Consider the following 16,756-nt stretch of genomic DNA (forward strand, 5'->3'; position numbering starts at 1 on the left):
ATTTGGTAAAACAAACACAACCTAACTGGAAATTTGGAGCTGTCTTATATTTAATTTCATTTGCTTTGTCATTCACTACCTTTGCCAAAACAAAAAACCAAAAAACCAACACATACGCACACAAAGAAGAAATCTGAGGACAGACAGCCAAGCCTGATTGGCCAAAGGAATCCATGGGACATTCTATCCCCAGAAAGGCTATTCATCAAAGGAAAGAAATTTCTATACTTCAAATTTCAAGATTTAGCTTCTTTTTCTCAATTATTTAGAAAAGTAAGACCATGTGGTACAATGGAAAGATCACTGCTTCTGGAGAATTTGAGTTCAAACTCCGCTTCTGACACTTAATTCTGTGTGACGTTAGGCAAGTGATTTAACTTTTCTGAGCCTCAATTTCATGTTGAAATTGGACCAGAAAGCCTCTTTGGTCCCTTCAGGTTCTAGTTCTAGGATTTTTTGTCTTATATGAACCAGAAAAGTCCTTTCAGGTTATCAGAATCCTGCCTGCCCTATAGGCTAAGCTCAAGTTCAATGTCCTCTTTGAACCACTACAAAGTCACTATTTATGTCCTACCATTTAGCACTGGATTGTTTTTAGTGTCTTATTTGTCCTTTGTCTCATATGTATCTTTGCATTAATAACAATTGACATTCATGTAGTCATTTAAAGTCACAAAGCTTTTTCCATAGATCCTCACCACATGCCCTTGTGAACTATGTCCTGCTAGTATTGTTCTCCCTCTTTTGCAGATGAGGAAGCTGAGGCTCAGAGGAATTAAAGGACTTAGCAGGTTGTCTCCCCATTAGATTGTAAGCTCCTTGAGGGAAGGAACTATTTTTTTGCCTTTCTCTGTAACCCCAGTGCTTAGCATGTCCTTGGCACATAGTAGGTGATTAATAAATGCCTGTTGACTTGCTCAGAGTCACATAGCTAATAAGTGCCAAAGTCTTGCCAGATTTGAAGTCAGGTCTTTCTTGACTCCAAGTCCAGGAATCTTTACACCACACCACATCACCTTAGTATGATGTGATATCTATCATGTTTTATAATTCCTACATGTCCCACAATGACCTTCATGCTTCTGAATACATAGTAGGTGCCCCGTAAACACTTAGACTCATAAGACTTAGAGTGTGGTCTGATGCTGAGTGAAGTGAGCAGAACCAAGGGGACTTTGTATACAATAACAGCCACGTTATACAATGACTAAGATTGTTAAACTGAACCCTTCTCAACATTGCGAGGATCTAAGACATCTCCAGAGGCCTCGGGATGGAAAATGCTGTCCACATCCAAGGAAAGAACTATGGAAGTCGAATCGCTATCACTTATTTTTACCTTCTGTTGAGTTTTGTTTCATCTTTCTGATGGTTCATCCTATTGGGTTTTAATTCGTACTTACAACTTCACTGATGTGAAAATATGTTTAATGGGTATGTAAATGTAAAGCCTATATCAGCTTGTGTGCCGTCTTGGGGAGGGTGGGGGGGAGGAAGGGGGAGAAAAATTTTAAACTCAAAAGCATATGGAAGTGATTGTTGATAAATCAAAATAAATTAATAAAAAAAAGACAGAATGGAAAGAACTTTAGTGATCAATTAGTCTGATTTGTTGAATCTGATTATTTGAAGAACAGTGCCAGATATTAACAACAATTCTCTTTTAAGGTTATATTTCTATTTGGGAGGCAACATGGTATACTGACTAAAGGACCACTTCGAAGTTAGGACGACCTGTTCAAGTCTTACTTCTGAAACATGTAGGCAATTATCTACCACTATATATGGATTTGAACTCAGGAAGATAAGTCTTCCTGGCTTCACACCTGGCCCTCTATTCACTAAGCCACCTAGCTGCCCCAGTGAGCTGTAGGCTCAGGACCTAAATTGAATCAGAGGAGCTTTTAAAGATATCAAGTTGTATGTGAATAATTTTAATGTAAAATGAAGCTTTGGTTCATAGCTTTCCTATATTACTTTAGGCTATTTAATATCTTTTCAATCCAAAATTTTACATGCTGAAATTCCTTTTGTCAACTAATATATTTCTCTAATGTATCTTCCAGACTGCCTTAATCATAATATTTTAAAAACAATCTTGCTTATGTCTATGATGTTTTTTGGGTGCAGGTAGGTAGTTTAAGTGTTTAGAGTGCTTGGCCTAGGGTCAGGAAGATTTACCTTTCTCAGTTCAAATCCAGCCTCAGACACCAGCTGTGTTACTCTGGGCAAGTCACTTAACCCTGTTTGCCTCAGTTTCCTCTTCTGTAAATGAGCTGGAGAAGGAAATGACAAACCACTTCCACTATCTTTGCCAAGATAGCCCCAAATGAGATCACATAGAGTCAGACGTGACTGAAAAGTCACTGACAGCCTGCTTTTTTTTTTTTTTAGAGCCCGCTTCAAGATAGTTATTGGTGACTAAGTTACCTTTTGTCACTTAACTTTGACTGAAAAAGCTTTTTCACCTTGAAAATAGTGTTGGGAAATCAAACAAATGCTGAGTCTTTGGAGTTAAACAGCCTGGGTTCAAATCCCAGCTCTGTTCCTTACAGACATATATGAGAAGGTCACAGAATTATAAATTCAGAGCTGGATGGGACTTTTCAGGCCATGTAGTCTAACCCCTTCATTTTATAAATGGGGAAGTTGAGGCCCAAAGAGGTTAAGTACTTACTCAAGGTCACACAGGTCCTAAGTAGCAGAACTCCAAATCCATTGCCCTTCCCACGGTAACACTCTACTTCTCAGGATTTACAATATAATCCTTCTAGCTCTATATTTCCAAAGGTATTAGTAAAACCAATGTCAAATGCAAGCATATGGTGCCGCAGGCAGGCCAGTTAGACCCTGAAGCAGAAGGCTGAAATAGAAGTCAGGGAGAAATTTGAACCTGGTCTAATGAAACTGAATACTTCCCTTTCTATTTTTCTTTAAAATTCAATGCAGTGCAACCAATTCCATCACCACAATGTATTACTGTCTTGTCCTGAGACACGAGGAAAATATAAGAATTAATCATTGGCAACACTTCTGCATCAGATGTTGTATATTATTAGTTACCCTCTCCAAATCATTCCATCTCCACCTCTGCCACGTAAGCACCATCCCCAGCGTTCACATTTAGCGACCCCAGCTGCCAACATTGCTGCTGATTCATTGTAATGGAGCCCCAGCTGGCAAGAAAGGTGGCGGTGTTCTGCAGCAATGCAGTAAAATCTTGGAATGACCTGGAGAGCCCATGGAGAATGGTTTGGGTGGTTCTTTAATGTGCTGGAAGATGTGAGATGTCTCTGGGCACCATTGAGAGCAATATCTTTCTTTGTAGCCCTGTGAAGGTAAAAGAATGAATAGAAGTGTTACAATGAAGAATCTTCCCTTAGAACTTAAGTCTTGTCTCTTCTCCTCAAGGAAGGTTGCCCTGCTCTAGATCTCCCCTAATGGAAGGTTCTTCTCTTCTTGGCCCCTCTCCCTTACAAAAATAAATGTTCTGTTAGACTGAACAGATGTGCAGTGGCAGAGGGGAAGTGATTCTACATTTAAAGCTTAAAAGGACCTTAGAGGTCGTCCAGCCCAGACATTATAGGAGGTTAAGTGACTTGCCCTGAAAATAATCAAACAGGAAATAAATTGAACAAATTTACTTAAGGGTGATTTGGTTTCACAGGGAATAAGAATAATAACACACAAGCACTTTAGAGATTACAAAGCTCATTATAGTGCATTAGCCCTTTCGATCTCACAATAACTGATTAAGTACTCTTAAAAACTAATAGCTGAATTTGACTGATGAGGAAATTGAGTCCCAAAGAAATTATGTGATTTGGCCATGGTAACACAGCTCAAAACCTAGACTTTGGAATCCCAGCTCAGTACTCTTCACACCACTCCAGGGTGCTAAATCAGCAAAAATGCCAACAGGTATTAGAACATAAAGTGATTTCAGCCCTCTACTAGCAAATAAAGACTTCAATTAGAGAGGGAGTAAAAAAAAAATAGAAAAGAAGAAGGGATGGAAAATTCCTCTGTCTACCATGTGGTTAGCTACATTTATGCTGTTGAGATTTGGAGAATAGCACTTATTCCCACTGAAAGGAGGAATTATCTTGATTATTTCATCTACTAAAGGATTTTCTAATTTTACACAAAAAGCTATAGATGTACACCTCATTTCTAGCATATGAAATTGTAATAATGGGCCTTGCTATGTCTCTATATTTTGGAGGGTCAAAATATTTTGAATTGGAACTCATATGATGAAATACATGAAACCATAGAGATTGTAGTTGTGAAACTAGTTAAATAAGTACTCTGTGTTATCCACTTCCAGAAAAAGAACTGATGGAGTTTGAATGCAAATTGAAGCATAATTTTTTTCACTTTCTTTAGTTTTCTTGGTTTGGGGTGGGGGGGTCCTGATCTTTTTGTTTGTTTGTTTGGTTTGGTTTTTTTTGTTTTTTTTTTTTGCAATATGACTAACATGGAAATGTGTTTTGCATGATTTCACATGTATACTTGCTATTCCATTTCTTGCCTTCACAATGGGTGGGGGAGGAATAGGAGAGAGGAAGAGAATTCAGAACTCAGATTTTTAAAAATTAATGCTAAAAATTAAATAAATTTTAAAAATTAAGGACACTGTGAGGTAGTTTTACTTTTTAGAATCTTCTTTATAGACTTAGGCTTCACAGAAAGAGTTCAGTAATGAAACTCTAGAAGTAGGGGATTGAATGGTCTAGAAAGAGGCAGTGTGGTTTAGTGGGAAAAACATAGGCCTTGACTCTAACAGTCCTAGAATGATTTACTTATGTCTCTGAACTTCAGTTTCTTCATCTTAAAAATGGGGAAAATAATACCTACACTACCTACCTCACAGGATAGTCATGAGAAGAGTGCTTAGAAAGTACTAAATAAATCTGAGCTAATATTTGGATTATAATAAGCTTCAAGAAGTTTCAGACAAAATGTTCTGATGTGACCTAGGTTTTAATTAGAGGACATTGCCTCAGTTCTGTGCATTTTTGACACTAAGCAAAAGTCCACAGGGATTTTTCTTCCAGAGAATTGCTAGGCAAACCACTCACTGATTCCAGGAAGGGAAAAGCTCTGAGCATTTTATAGTCTCATTATGACCTTTCAGTACAGAAATAATTTAGAAAGAAAAATGAAACTATTTCAGGAACAGGGAAATTTCTCTCTTTTGTTAGTGCAAACCAATGACATAGTGATTCTTCATAATGGATAGCATTCTATCAGGACAGGGGACCTTCCCAGTGAATAAACTATTCTTTTTTCCTGGAATAGCCTCTCTCCCCAACTTGGACTATTGAAATCTTATTCAACAATCAGTGAGTACAATTCAACTGGCACTTCCTCTATGAAGGCTTCTCTCATCCCTGCTATTGGTAATGATTCTCCCTCTACCACACACCTCAAATAGCCTTCCACAGCCCTTTGGTTTTCACCCCTATAATTTATTTATCATGTAATATTTTATATTATGATTATTTGTGCTTATATGTTATCCCCTACTAAACTGTAAACTCCAAGAGGGCAGAGGACCAGACTTATCAAAACTTAGTGTCTCTCCCCAGCACCTAGCTCACAGCTCTGCCCCTACAAAGTGGTTAATAAATATTTGTTGGATGAATTAATGAATTGGTGAATGTGTGAATGAATGGACTGAGGGAGGCTGGAAATTCTGTCATCCCAATATTATATGAGTTATTTGTTATAAGTAGTTAATAGATCCTTAGTACAGGATGTTAAGGGCAGCTAGACGGTACAGTGGATAGAGTAGTGGGCCTGGAGTCAGGAACACTCATCTTCATGAGTTCAAATCCAGCCCCAGATATTTACTAGCTGTCTGACTCTGGGCAAGTCACTTAACCCTGTTTGCCTCAGTTTCCTCCTCTGTAAAATAATCTAGAGAAGGAAATGGCAAACCACTCCAATATCATTGCCAAGGAAACCTCAAATAGGGTCACAAAAAGTCAGACACATAACTAAAATGACTAAACAGCAACAAATAAGTAGTGAATAGATCCTTAGTGCACGAGGTTAACCCCAAGTAGAGGTGGCCTATGGACATGATGCAATATTTATTAAGGCCTTTCAAGAAATCATTCAGTTCAAAAATCATTTATGATGTGCCTGCCATAATTGAGCACTGTTAAAGGCACAGGAATAAAAAATAAAATAAAAACACAACTTCTACCCTCAAGGAGCCTACAATCTAACATAAGAAGTCACTTTTAGTCTGAGCTCACAATAAATACTTTGGAGGACAGTCTATATATACTTTATTTTTCCTCAAAAGACTTGACTTTGCTTTAGACTTCTTGGAATCAAGGGCTCTTCTATGGCTATGAAAGAAGACGCTCTTCTCAGCTTTCCCCATGGTTACTCATGACAGTCAAAATAAGTGGTAGATGTTCTGTTTTTATACACACACACACACACGCACACACACACACACACGTATATATATATATACATACACATATACATATGTACACATATATGTATAGATTTTAATAGATAATGTACTTTAATATGTCAGATATACATCTTAACACATATATATGTTACATTTGTACATTGCTTTAAGGCTTACAAAGCACTCTCCCAGAACTCTGTAAGGCAGGCAGTGTCAGAATCATTGTCCCCATTTTACAGATAAAGAAATGGAGGCTCAGAGATATAGACTGATTTGGACCAAGGACCATTGGTTAACTGACAGAGCCAAGACTTCAACCAAAGCCTTCTAACCACCCAGCCCGCATTCTTCCCACTCTGCCATACTAATCCTCCCAACACACACACACACAGTCCTCTGCCATCCCATGGCTGTCTAACCTTGTCATGTTTTAACCGTTCACTCAAGCTGCATACTTTTACAACAGAGGGGCCCTGGCAGGTATTGATTTTTATTAAGCTTGCATTAAGCACTGAGCAGAAGGCAGCAATAAATTAGTAACCACCTCAATGCTTTCCAAGTTTAGCTAAAATGGAACACAGCAGAGTTCTGAAATGCATACCAAATACGCCCTATTTTGAGGAAGCTAACAGAGAAAAAAAGATAGACAAAAGCAGGGAAGACAGGAGGGAGAGGAAAACTGAGAAAGGAAGAGAGAGGGAAAAGTAATAGTAAGAATTCACATTTTTATGGCTACTTTCAGATTTATAAAGTACTTATTGGGAGACAGGTAATGGAATTATTATTATTACTCCCATTTTACAGATGAGGAAACCAAGGCTCAGAAAGGTAACGTCAATTAGTCAATCAATCAAATATTTAGTAAAGGCCTCCTTTGTTCCAGGCACTGTGCTAATTGCTTTGGATACAAATGCAAAAGCTAGACAAGGAGCTGCCCTCAAGAAGCTTACATTCTCCCAGGACAATACATCATAGCCATAAGTTAAGTAAATGCAGGAGATGCAGGGTGTCCCAAAAGTCTTTGTGCTGTTTTAAGCTCGCTACTGCACTAAGACTTTTGGGACACCCCAGAAACAAACTAAAAACAAAGCATTTTGAGAGTGGGGTGAGAACAAACAACCAGAAGAATCAAGAAAAGCATCTTGAGTTAGGTGGAATTTACTCTGAGCCTTAAAGGGTTCCAACAGATGAAGGCAAGGAGGGAGAGCATTCCAGGCAGGGAATACAGCCTGTGGAGGCAGGAGATGTAAGCTCACATACAGGTAACAGCAAGTAGGGCAGTTTGGCTGGAGGATAGAGTATATGAGGAGGAGGGAATAACTTGTAATCACCTTAGAAATGTAGGCTAGAGCCAGACTGTAAGGGATTTTAAATGCCAAGCAAAAGAACGTATAGTTTTTCCCTGAGGCAATAGGGAGCCATTGGCTATTTTTGAACAGGGCAGGAACGCAGTCAGACCCATGCTTTCGGAATAGCAATTTAGCAGTCCAGTGGAAAATGGATTGGATGAGGTTTGCAAACATGGGTAGAATGGTGGTGCCTTCAAGACATAAAGTCGTAAGGAGGGGTTAGTTAGGGGGAAACATGAGTTCAGTTAAAAATGTTCAGTTTTAGATCTCTCCGAGATATCCAGGAGGACATACCAAGCAAAAAAATGGAAATGCAAGACTGGAGTTCAGGAAGGAAGGAAATTAACATTTATTAAGTACCTACTTAATGTATGCAGGGCACTGTGCTAAGCACTTCACAAATATTATCTTATTTGATGCTCAAAAACCCCGGTGAGGTAGGTCCTATTATTATCCCCATTTTATAGATGAGGTAGACTGAGGTGATTTAGGATCACACAGCGAGTAAGCATCTGAGGTTGGATTTGAACTGAGGTCTTCCTCATTCTAGGCCCAGTATGACTATGTGCTACCTGGTTGCCTCTAGGAGAGAGGTGAGGTTTGGATATGTAGATTTGGAAGGCACCTGCATAGAGATGATCATTGAGTCTAAGGCATTAAGATCACCAAGAGGAACAGTCAGAGAAAAAGAAGGTGCCCAGGACAGAGCTCTGGAGTTGTTGTTCAGTCAACCTCCGATTCTTTGTGACCCTGTGGACCATCACACATCAATACCGTCTGCAGGGTTTTCTTTTGCATAGATACTGTTTCCTTCTCCAGTAGATTAAAGAAATTGGAGGTTAAGTGACTTGCCCAGGGTCACACAGCTAGTAAATGTCTGAGATCAGATTTGAACTCAGGTCTTCCTGACTCCCGGCCCTGCTCTCTGTCCTCTGAGCCACCTCGCTACTCTCATCTGTAATGGATGGGACACGGAAGATGATCCTGCAAAGGACTCTGGGATGGCTGTCAGACAGATAGGAAGAGAATCATGACAGCTGTGACAGAAAAACCTAACAAAGTTTCCAGAAAGAAGTAACTGGTCAACAGCGTCAGACTTTAAAAGGAGATTAACATGAGGGAAGTCTGAGGGAAAAGCTATTACTCTTAATCATGAAGAGCTCATTGGTGACCTCAGAGAGTACAGCTTCAAATGGACTGTGGAAGAAGCTAGATTATACAGAGTTGAGAAGTGAGTGGGAAGCGAGAAAGTAGAGGTGATGGGTATAGATAGCTTTTTCTATGACTTTGGCTGTGAAGGGAAATGGGGGGGAGGGAATGAGCATTTATTGAATACCTACTGTGTACCAAGCACTGTGCTAAGCACTTTATAAATATTATCTCATTTGATCCTCACAACAATCCTGGAAGGTAAGTGCTGTTACTATCCCCATTTTACCATTGAAGAAACTGAGACAAATAAGTGAAGTGACTTGCCCAGGGTCACTTAGCTAGTAAGCGTCTGAGGCTAGATTTGAACTCAGGTTTTCCTGACTCTAGGCCCAGTATTCTATCCACTGCATGGAGAGGCACAGAGAAGAGAGTTATAGTATGATGGCTTGATGAGATGGTAAGATCAGGTGAAGTGGAGTGGTTTTTTCCTAGGTTTTTTGTTTGTTTTTAGGCTAGGGGAGATCTGTGCATGGCTGTAGACAGCACAAGCTAATTAGTGGATAAGGAGAGTGTGAAAATTAGGGAGAGAGATAATCAAAGGTGCAAGCTTGTAGAGGAGACAGGAGGGGGTGGGATCAAAGGCAAAAAATAGAGGGCTTGGTATTGGCAAGGAAAAGGGTCTGCTCATCCTCCAAGAAGGGAGCAAAAGAAGAGAAAATGAGGGAAAGGGTGATTTTAAGGGGATGTTTAAAGTGTGGAACTGCGGAGGAGGGGAAGTTCCTGATAGATGGCCTCAGATTCTTCAGTAAAGTATGAGGCGAGATCCACTACTGAGAAAGCATGGAGAAGACCCGGTGTGGGAGATGAGACAACAGAAGAAAAGGTTTGGAATTGGCTTTGATAGAGCCAGAGAGTCCTGGAGCAAAGCTGGCTCTTGCTACATAGCGAAATATATGAATATAACATATAAAACTAAGCAAAATAAAGTACAAGCAGCATTCTTTTAGTTGTAAGGCTAAAAATCTAATTTGTGGATAATGTGGAAAGAATTAGAAATGCCAGCTTTGGTAAGAGTGGAATTCCAGTTTAGGATGGGATCAGTAAATAGAAATGGACTTGGTACTTCTTTTTCCTCGTGCTTTTATTTATTGGTTCATTCGTAGTATAGTCATAAGGGTCCAAGCCTTATTTCCTCCACTTAGGTCGAACACCCCTAAAGAAACAAGGCCTATGTCATCATTCCTCCTAGAATCCCCAGCACCTGCTTTGGTGGCCTTCCCATAGTAGGCAGCCAACAAATGTTTGTTAAATTGATTATAAATTCCAAAAAATTTGACACAAAGATTGACCAATTCCTAAGCCTGGGTTCAATTAGAATAAAATAAGGAGGTTTGTTGTGGTGGTGGTGGTTGTTTTTTTACCTTAAGGCAATTTTGATGTCTTCCCAATACTGAATATTCCCCATCCCCACCCACTGCTCCCTGGCAGAGGCTGACAATAACCAATACAGAGAGGAAACAGAAGAGGACCTTCTCTGCACCTGCAACGTCTCTAGCTAATTAAGGAAAAGTGTTGATAGTTCCCAACTCTAACCTCTTCTAGACTGTTGAAGGCAGCATGGGAACCAGCAAAGGAAGTAGCAAAGGACCATTAAAGTTTAGTGATAAGGAGACAGAAGACCCTCCAGGGGAGTATATTTAGTCTGCCAGCTCTTTAAAACACAAGGACAATCTTCAGTCTCTTAAAGAGAACATGCATGGCAGGACAGAAAGGCACATTTTCACACCTGAAATTGATGTTTCTCAACACTACTTTTCCACAGTAATAGTTAAATTCTTTTTAGTTAACTGTCTCCCCTCCTCCTGTCCCCAGAACCAATGCATGCATACATACACACACATACATACATAACACATACATACATATGTATGTATATATGTATATGTGTGTATACATATATGTGTGTATATATATGTGTGTATATATGTATGTATATATTTATGTGTGTATACATATATGTGTGTATATATATTTATATGTGTGTATACGTGTGTGTGTGTGTGTGTGTGTGTGTGTATATATATATATATATATATATATATATATATATATATGCATACTTCTGAAACTCATAAGGAAAAATGGCATGATCCCACTAAATAATACCACAGAGAGTTTCATTCTGTTGTTCTAATCTCCTTACTGGGCAGAAAGCTACTCTTCTTGACTTAGGTAACAACCATTTCCATTAGTACAGACCTCTCTGACCATGTCTAGTATAATGGAACAATGACTTTGACACTATTCAGGAAAGTGGAATTGGTCTCTTTCTGTGATGGAGGATCTGAACCAGGCCTCTATACCAAAGATCTCTACATGCTGATGTAAGCAAAGCTAAAGATCTCTGCATGCTGAGATAAGAAAAGCTAATTCCAAGACCCATTCCTTTTTTTCCTGATCTCTGTTAATTCAGATTACAAGGAAACATTTCTAAAATAGGACCTGATTTGTTTTTGTGTCCCCAGAACCTAGCATGGTGACAGACACATAAATGCTGCTTCATATAGGCCTGTCAATTGGTTGATTGGTGTTTAATAGTTTGTTCACTGGTCACTGGTTTGATTTGGCTAAAAGTATAACAATGTCTGGGCCACTGTTTCTGAGACTGAGTAGCCTTGTACTCCAAGTGATGGACTGATAAATCTGGAAGAGACTTGGTAGATCAAATGGTCCAACCCTCCCACTGGCCTGGAGAGGTTAAAGGATGTGCCCAAGGTCACAAAGGCAATTAGTGACGAAGCCAATAAAACCTGTGTTTTCTGATTCCTGGTCCAGCAATCTCTCCAAGACATCAATAATAGCCAGCATTTCTATAGGTACTCACTCTAAGGCTTAAAAAGAGATGTATAGTAATTTTACCTCATTGATCTTCACAACAACCCTATGTGGTAGGTGCTGTTATTAGCCCCCATTTTACAGATATGGAAACTGAGGCTTAAAGATGTTAAGTAACTTGCTCAGTCACATAGCTAGTATGTGGCTGCATTTGACTTCAGGTCTTCCTGACTCTAGGTCTAGCACTCTACCTACTGTATCACCAAACTGCTACATCATGCTCTTTCTTCATATTAACAGCAGTACTTCTTTTAAAATGATCACCCTATTTGGAAAATCCTTCCCAGAAAGATCCACATTACTTATTTAGAAGAGCAAGTACATAAAGAACATCAATGTTTTTTAATCAGTATCTGTCTTGGAGCAGATGTTTTCTTGGCATACTAGATACTGGAGTGGTTTACCATTTTCCTTCTCCAGCTTATTTTAAAGATGAGGAAATTGAGGCAAACAACGTTAAGTGACCTGCCTTGGGTCCCACAGCTAATAAGTCTGATTTGAACTCAGGAAGATGAGTCTTTCTGACTCCAGGCCTGGCACTCTACCTACTGTGCCACCTGGCTGCCCCTGAAGCAGAGAAAAGTCACAAGGATAAATCTCTAACTGTTCACTGATGTTTCAAGCCAAAGATCTTCCTTAGGTCCCTTTTTCTTTGACTGAATTCCTTCTTGGTCTGATCCAGAATTAGTCCACCCCAAAGCTTATGATCCCTTTTGGGAGTGGTTCCTGGGATTCACCTCTTCCTCCTTCCCCTTGCCGAAGGAAGTAGAATTCAAATTCATTCCTTGTCCTCCTTCCACCCTTTAGCATACAAGTAGGGTAGCCCCTGGTTTGGTCCAGTGAATGTTACTTGGACCTAGGTAGTCTCCAGCAGGATTCATTTACACCTCCGAGGACTTCAGCCTGGAATTTCACGTTTCTGGCAGGAAAGGGCTCAGTGGGTCATTCCCATCTCCCCGCCTCCAAATCCAGTCCTTCATTATTCTGCATGGTTTTCTTTTTGGAGTTAGTGGACAAACATTTGGACCCCTGCCAAAACAGAATGCTTTCATGTCCCTGCTCCAAAAAGAAAATCAGTCATTCCTAATACTTTGATAAAGGAAAAACCTGTATCCAAAATAGACTATTTATTGTTTTCCCAAAATGCCCTATAGTTTCTATGCTTTTATTCAGCTTGTTCTTTCTCCTTGGAACACCCTCACCCTTCAAAATCTTACCTCTCCTTCATGGCCCAATTCCTTATAAAGTATGTTTTATTTTATTTTGCAGATACATAAAAATACCATTCAAGAAAAGTACACCAGGGAACCTGCTTTAACATAACCCAGGGATATAGTCTCAGGGTTACAGACCATGTAGGATTTTCAGCACACATTCCTATGCAAAGATGCTGCTTTCAGCATTAATGGCCATCCCCATTGAGGGCAGGCTTCTCCTTGGATGACATTAATATTTGACATTCACAAAGCACTTTACCTAAATTATCTCATCTGAGATTTATAACAACCCTGTGAGAGAGGTACTCCAGGTATTATTATCCCCATTTTACAGTTTAGGAAGGGAGGGGCCTCAAGAGTTGCAATAAATTCTCCAGGATCCAACTCAAAAAGTATCCCTATACATATATATGTCCTTCCTGACCCACCCTTACCCAAACCAGATGTGGTCCTCTCTATTCCTTATAATATGTTTTTCATATTTCTGTTCTATTTTCTTGTTCTATATTTATTTCTATATTTGTCTTATACTCTTACTGGCTTATAGACTCTGTAGTAGAGGTGGGCATGTCATATTTACCCTCGTATCTTATGATACCTAGCCTAGTCTTCTGCACACAGTGAGTAATCAATAAATACTGAATAAATGAGTGGATGAATAAGTGAAGACTAGAAATCAACATTTTTTTTTCAAAGCTCCAGAAAGTCAAAGATCATGTCATCTGTGTCCAATGCAACTCCTTGGAAAGGGTACCAAGGACAATTTTTAATTCTATGAATAATAACAATAATTCACATTTATGTAAGTGATTAGAGGTTCACATAGTGATTTCCTCATGACAAACCTGTGAAGTCACTAGTACAAATCTTATATTACATTTTACAAAGGAATAAACTGAGGCACAGGGAGGTGAGAAGACTTAACGAGGGTCACAAAATTTGTAAATGTCCAAGCTGAGATTTGAACTCACATCCCTTGACACCAGGCTCAGTGCTCTTTCCATAGTGAGAATTTAGTGAACGAGCTAGTGTGATTGATTGTTGACTTTTCCCATCTCCAGGGTGGCCCTGTGAGTGGCAGGAGTATACCCTAATAGGTAAGTGTCCTTCCTTACTTCTGCACCCCCTCCCTCCCCTGGCACAGCTAGCACACACTGCCGGCAGCCCAGATTGCCTTGGGTGAGGTGTAACAAAGGATCAGGTCCCTTGATGGAATCTTCTGTAGATGTTACCATTTCACAAAATGTTCCCTTCCAATTCAGTGCTCCGCACTTGGTGTTTTCCTTGACCACATTTTTCTTGACTGTTTGTGCTGACTTGTTCTCAGTCATGCCTTTCGATGGCTCAGGGGGGCATATCTCTGGCTCTCTTTCTGGATCACTACCTATTGTAACTCACCCGCCCACGTTCTACACCACAGCTACAGTACCCTTTGAACAAATACCATGCCCTTCTGCTCAGGTTATATGATTTCTTTAGTAATGATCCCTTTTTTTCCCTATTAAATAACAGCTAAAAGTAGAACTTGACCTTAGGGTCTTCTGTTTAGGAGATATCTTTTCCATGTTCTTTCCTTTCTTTTTCCTAATTCAACACACTGAAAGGGAATATGTATTTGACAAAGATCTGAGTCAGTAAATACACAGCTACTGATTTGTATTGTTTCACTTTGGCCCTGATCAAGATTTCCATGGCCTTATTCTCTTCCTTTAAACATGAGAAGCCTTAACTTGTACTCTCCTGCCTGTCATGAAAGTTAGTTGACCATGGAATCTACTGGATGGCTCACTGGCTGATCAACAACTTTCAGAACCTTTCATCCCTTGCTACTTATCAATAACACCCTCTTAAATTTACTCAACTGACTGGTTTATTTACTGCCTTTCAAAGCCCGAAGAGATACATGTATTTGGAATGTTCGAATGGCAGAGGCAAGAACAAGTAAAGAGAGAGGCTCTTAGGTGAATTCACACTTCAGGTATAAAATTAAGCTTATGGGGGTATGTATTGGTTTTTTTCAATGTTGTTGTGGGTTTTTTCCCCTAACTCCCAAAAGATAAGCATGCAAAGTAATGAAGGACTGAATTTGGAGGTGGAGGGGTGAGGAAGAAAGGTGGGAGTGACTCAAGAAAGCTTTCCTGCCAAAACCAGAGGGAATTACCCAGCTGAAGTTTCCTCTGAGGTGTAAACGAATCCTGCCTGAGCCTCCTTAGGTCCAAGTAACAGCAAGCAAAGTCTGGGGAAAAGAATGCAGTTCAACAAACACTTATCAAGCACCTCTTATGTGCCAGACGCCATGATAAGTATTAGAAAGGCAGACATTAAAAATGGCAACAATCTGTGCCCCCTTATATTCTACCTGTAGTCAAGGGGGCCCTCACTTGGAGGGAGAAGATCTGAGTTAAAATCTGGTTCTGATGCTTTATAGCTGGATATCCACAGACAAGTCATTTAACTTCTCTCAGTCTCAATTTCCTCATCCATAGAAGGGGAATAAAAATATATTTCTTTCACAAGGTTGTTGGGAGGATAGATCTTTGTAAATCTTAATCTTTTCAATGAATGTGAGTTATTATCCTTGTGAAATACTACCAATATCAGTTGACAAGAAAAAAAATTATATTTATAAAGCAAAGATTAGAAGTCAGTAATGTAATCTCTCCTTGTCCCTCTTATTATCTCCTGATTTATGGAGTAAGTGACCTTAGGGAAGTCATTTGAACTTTATAAGAATTCCCCAAGGGCAAGATGAGGATGATATGTAACTGGGTGATCTTGAGAGGCCAAGATAAAGATATGATGTAAGAGTCAGATTGTTTTTTTCACATACTCATGTCAAAAAGCAAAAGAAACACATTTTCTAGTATACAGTTTTCCTCCTACAAAGTTCTGAGATCTCAAATTGAGAAGCATAAGAAGAAAATTAGTTGTGCATTCTAATAACATAAACCAGACTGAGGCTCGAGATCCATAAATAAAGTGACTGTTTTCAGAATTTGCGAATGGCTTGCCCACTGCCAAATAAGCCTCCTTGTCCTCTACCCAAATTATCCTCTAATAGCCTAGTTTAGGAAATCCATATTTACCTATTCAAAAGACCAAGCAGAAACAGAAATCTATTCTTATTATAAGACTCTAGATTTGTTTTCCTAAACTATCCAACAATTAACCAAACCATGAAATAATTACCTAGGGGTGCATTTGTTTATTTATTATTCAGTTCATATGGCTCTTACGTCTGTTACAGATCAGGAAGACTTAAAAGCAAATAATACAGACCAAGTACAACAAGAGAGAGGTAGAGTTTTACATTGTACGCATATTTTAACTGCAGTATAACATGACAGTGCCATAAACATTATTTCTAATATAAGCTTACAAATGGTCCTTTTCATTAACCATTTTTCTGGTCCTGTGGCTGACATCATTGTAATCATTATAAGCTCCTACATTGTGCCAAGTGGCATTTGAGGTAATGTCGAAAGCTGACATGCCCTTTGTGCTGTAAGAATTTATAGTTTAGTTTCGTCATCATCATCATCATCAATGATTATCATGACATCATAGGATCATAAGACAATTGATTAGAGCTGGAAAGGAACTCAGAGGTCATCTACTCTAAATCTCCATTTTACAGTTGAGGAAACCGTGGTGTAGAGAGGTTAAGTGACTCATCCAAGATCACATAGGTTGCAAGTATCAAA

General features: G+C 39.3%; 1 protein-coding gene and 1 long non-coding RNA gene across 3 annotated transcripts in view; one reads left to right on the plus strand and one right to left on the minus strand.

The window, feature by feature from the left end:
* The window catches only part of STARD13 (StAR related lipid transfer domain containing 13), a 716,694-nt gene that overhangs the window by 351,654 nt on the left and 348,284 nt on the right, over nt 1-16,756 (plus strand). The window lies entirely within an intron of this gene.
* The window catches only part of LOC144454561 (uncharacterized), a 145,276-nt gene continuing 131,551 nt past the window's right edge, over nt 3,032-16,756 (minus strand). Inside the window, exon 2 of the long non-coding RNA XR_013483065.1 lies at nt 3,032-3,330. This is a non-coding gene — a long non-coding RNA (uncharacterized LOC144454561). The remainder of the gene's footprint in view (nt 3,331-16,756) is intronic.

The sequence above is a fragment of the Phascolarctos cinereus genome, unplaced genomic scaffold (assembly GCF_003287225.1).
Source record: "Phascolarctos cinereus isolate Bilbo 61053 unplaced genomic scaffold, phaCin_HiC Scaffold_726;HRSCAF=1367, whole genome shotgun sequence".
Classification (NCBI taxonomy): domain Eukaryota; kingdom Metazoa; phylum Chordata; class Mammalia; order Diprotodontia; family Phascolarctidae; genus Phascolarctos; species Phascolarctos cinereus.